Source organism: Gekko japonicus, unplaced genomic scaffold (assembly GCF_001447785.1).
Source record: "Gekko japonicus isolate JY-2015 unplaced genomic scaffold, Gekko_japonicus_V1.1 scaffold2852, whole genome shotgun sequence".
NCBI lineage: Eukaryota > Metazoa > Chordata > Lepidosauria > Squamata > Gekkonidae > Gekko > Gekko japonicus.
The window spans coordinates 145,483-150,322 of record NW_015165326.1 but is presented as its reverse complement, the minus strand read 5'-3'; positions in this window follow the sequence as shown (position 1 = coordinate 150,322).

Here is a 4,840-nt window from a genome sequence, read left to right as displayed (position 1 = left end):
AGATTACCTACTTTCATCAATTTTTCCATTCAAATTACTTTTAATAACTATATTAATGAATGGGGTGTTTTTGATTCCAGTTCTGGTTAGTTACTATCCAGATGCATAATGTTATGCCACGAACTCCAGCAAAATTTGTATTCTCTCATCTCCCCATCTGCAATATACGGTTGTTGTAAAGATTCTTGGCAAACTACTCTGAGTACTAGAAAAACACCATATAAGTGCTAAGTATTATAATTAACTATCAAGATTTGCAGGGGAAGTGTGTCAGAATTCAGCTTTTAATCCAAATCTACCAGTTGCTAATGCATGTCCACCTACCTGTTTATTTCTTTCCTTTCCTTTCCTTATCCATATGAGTCATCCTTGTCTCTGGCATGTCTGTTGCTTCCCTGTCCTTTTGTTTGTGTCTTGATCCATGTTCTCTGATCAGAAACTCAAAAGGATAAATCCACATTGCCAGCTGACTTCATTTCACCTGGCACATTGCTCTCCTTTCAGGACAGGTATTTAATTTCCAGGTGGGTTAACGTTTAAATTTGTAAAGTCGCTTGGCATGCTATCTTGGATAGCTGGAATTGTTTATTGATTTTGAGATCACTCCCATTCATTACATCTTCTTGTTTTGGTATGCAAGGAACTGCACAGGCTGGTCATTGTATAGGATTTCACAGCATGTTATCCCAAACACTGCTGCAACAATTGCAGTCTCTTGCAGCTCCTATCTTTCTGTCTGTTCTTGGCATTAATTGAGCAAAGCAACTTCAATTTCCATGTGCCTTTCTTCTGTCTCTGTTCATGCAGTTCTTCCCGTTTCACCTGAGCTCTACCTTCCAGGTAGTCACTTAGAGACAGACTCCGAAGCCCATTGATTAGATTTGCCCAATTAAGATCTTTAGAACTTGACTTTAGTGGGGGGTTTTAACCTCAGTCCTGTGGGTTCTCTGTCTGCCTGCTTTTGTACTTCAAGTATAAGACCAAGAAGGTATTTTAAAACCATTTAGAACAACTGGGAAGAGATTTTCTGTATTATAGCAGACCTGCTGCAAAAGGGATCCCTCACAATACATATGTGAATTGGCCCTAAGAAGTTTCCCTCACTTTGCTTCACCTTCATTTAGTCCTGTCCTCTGCATGATTAGAACTGTTGCTCCCATTACCCCACAGAACTAATTGTTTGTATGTTGAGAACTTGAGGAAACCTGACTTTGTGTTCTAGTGTGATGTGGTAGTTAGAGTTTTTGGACCAGGACCAGAGAGACCCAGGTTTGAATCCCACCTGTGCTATGAAAGCTTCCTGGGTGATCTATGGGCCAATCACACACTCAACCTAATGTACCTCACAGAGTTGTTTTGAGGATAAAATGGAAGAGAGGAGAATGATGTAAATTGCTTTGTGTTCCTGTTGGGGGGAAAGGCAGTTTGTGTGTATGTGTGCACGCACACACACATGGGCATGTGCATGCATGTGTGTGTGTAATGTAGTTAATAAATAATAAACATGAATAAAACACATTGCTGAACACATAAAGCTGCCTCTGCCTAATACCAAATTAGACCCCTGGCCTACCAAAGCCAGTATTGTCTACTTATTACTGGCAACAGCTCTCCAGGGTCTCACCCAGACATCTTTCACATGACCTGGTCCTAGATCCTTTTAATCGGATATGCTGGTAATTGGACCTGGGAACTTCTGCACGCCAAAACGGATACTCTACCACTAAGCATTGACCCCTTCCCTACAAGGGCTCGCCCAATACAAGTGGACTCCAAAGCAACTTTCTGCTTGAGAGTACACCGATGGAATAGTATTTGCATGCATGTATCTGTGAGCTGAAATAAAAATATTTAGAGAACAATAAAGGATGGTCTAAATGATTTACAGGCCACTCCTATGTTTTTTATTCCAATGCAAGTACTCCTGAGTTCACTTGGACTCATTTTCTTAAAAATGCACGGGACTGTAACTTTCCTTCCAAATAATTATATCAATTACAGCCTTATTGGCATAAACTGGGATCATCCTATTGAAGAGAAATGGTGTTGAACATAGAATGGGTGGGGAGTCTATATTTTTTGGAATGAATTTGTGTATCTACTTTTGCATTTATCTGCAAGCCTTGACTCCAGTTCTACCGAAAAAATCTATATGACATAAAAAGCTGGAACTGTTCGAAAGAGATCAGCTGGAACCTCCCACTGATGTGATAAATATTAGAAAACAGAAATAGATTTGTTTATATAGAGGCAACTGAGCGCAGAGAGCAGGTCCCTTGAAATCTAATGACTTCTCCTGAGAGCCAGTTGATGTTCTGCCAAAGTCCTCCATGTGCCAGGTACTCGCTTCCTTTTAGCCAGTTTGGAGTCTCACTGCTGTGACTCCCTGGCAGGGTTATCTCATGTTACAAACTCCCAAACCGCTTCTCTCCAGAGTTTATTGTGGGGAAATGCAAATATGCTCCCCCCTCCCTCTCTGGTGGAAGCATTTTAATAAGTTTTTCTCAGTTCCTGATGCCATAAACATGCCTTAGACCTTCTGGGAAAAGGATCACTTTAGGTAGATAGAATGACTGGCCAGCAGTACTGAAGATGGAAAAGGACATGGTACCACAAATGGGTAGTGCCAGAGGCAATGTAGTTCGTGGGGCAGCAAGACTTCTGGTAGAACTGAATGCAGTTTCTCTGGAGCAACTCTATACAGGATTGAAGTGTTAAGCTCTCTCAGCCCTGGATCCCATGCTGACACCAACAATAGAAGGCAGAAGTTTAAATATTCCCATTAAAACAATGGGAGGAAAACACAATTGTCCCCCCTGCCTTCTATTCCTCCCACACAGCCACAATGGAGGTTAGGACTCTAACATGCTGTGCACCTGTATCTCAGATCATAGGGTGTGCAGTAAGACCTCTGCCTCTCTGGGTTTATGTTGTACATACTTGGAATTTATGAGCAGGAACTCTGTTGATGGAAACTTTGTACAAAAAAGGTGCTTCACACCAGAGGTCAAATCGGGGGGAACGCAGTTCCCCCGGGTGAGTGGCGGGGGCGGGGCACACGACAAAGCCCTGACCCCTGCTTTCGGCCGCCCCGCTTCCGGCCCTCATTCAGCCAGGAGGAGGCAGGAGAAGAGGGAGGGTAAGTTGCTTCCTCCCCGCCTCTCCCCACCCCTGCCTGCCTGGGGCCAGGGAGGGCCTTGGTGGGCCTTCCTCGCACTCCCGCCGGCCTTGCAGGTCCACTGCCGGGCCCCTGATGTCAGGGGGTGTGGCATATGCTAATGAGTTATGCTAATGAGTTCCCCTAGCTCTTTTTCTACGAAACGACCCCTGCTTCACACACAAAAAGGAGCACATTGCACTAACAGCCAAGACTGATAATAACCATAAGAAGAGAATATTGATAACTCCTGGTTTCTCAGAACCCTGAGAGGTATTCTGCATCAGGACATATCAGGACACTCCATTCGTCCAGCCAGGGGGATTCAAGGCAGTGCTCCCTCTAAGCTGAGTTAGTGTGAGCTAGCTCACAGCTTTTTGGCCTCCGGCTCACACATTTTTGTTTTAGCTCAGGCAGGATGGCTCCAGAGTGAACTAATTTATGCAGTAGCCAAATCTCTCACTCATACCTTTAATGCCAGTAGTTCACAAAGTAGAATTTTTGCTCACAAGACTCCAAGCTTAGAGGGAGTATTGATTCAAGGGCGATATACCCCACACAAATAAACAAGTTTAGGGGTTTCACCTGAAGCCACTGTATGCTGAGTTAGGCCATAGGTCCATCAAAGTCAATATTGTCTACTTAGACTGGCAGCAGCTCTCCAGGATCTCTGGATGAGGTCTTTCACATCAGCTGGGAGCCAGAGTGGTGTAGTGGTTAAGAGAGGTAGACTCTACTCTTGAGAACTGGGTTTGATTCCCTACTCATCCACACAAAGCCTGCTTGGGCTAGTCATAGTTCTCTCAGAACTCTCTCAGCCACACCTGCAACTGAGGGAAACAGGGGGAACAACTACATTTCTGGGTGAACACCAGCCTTTCCACCTATTGGCATTTTGGTTTCCAGAAGAAGCAAAGGTGGGCAATTTCCATTGATTCCCCCTTCCACTGCAGAAACCCCATTTCCCGCTGACTGCCTCCCACCCTGGAACAAATTTCAGGAGACTCAGGAAACTTCAACAGGGGAGGTAAGAAGGAAGTTCCAGTTCAATGACGTTCACAGATGATTACGTACATGCCATAGCCGCTGTTGGCCAAACATATACTGGTACGTCCTCATGCCTTACAGAATCAGAGCTTGGCTCTGTGGAGCATCACAAATGGAAACTACAGACTGAGTTCTAATGCAACTCCCTACAGGAAGGGGAGAATATTGACCCACTTTATACACTATGTCCTCCAAAGAGGGGACCCTGAAAGTGTGGGTAACACCTAGGGTAGGTATGGTAACTTGAAGGGCACCTAGGTGGCAGTAGTGATAGGGAAAACTCTATGTAAGGAAAGTTCTCCGTAATGCTGACTACCACTGCAGTCTTAGAAGGCACAGGAGCTTTGCTGTTACAAGAAAGCTGATAATCCTATTCACCTGATGTCCTTTCAGAACTCAGTTTCTCCATTCCTGCCCTGCTCCACCCCAGTAATTGATTTTGTTTCCTCCCTTCTTCTGCAGTGGGTGGGTCAGGGCATAGTGGCATTATGGAGAAGTGGCCATGTCACTGTATGCTGGTTGGTATCTCTGTAGCTGCTGCTGCTGCTGCGGGCATTCTAAAGACTCCATGGGCTGTTGCTGTGCCCACACATCCTTAGGTCTGGGATTCCCCCCCCCCTTTCTGCTGTCTGTCTG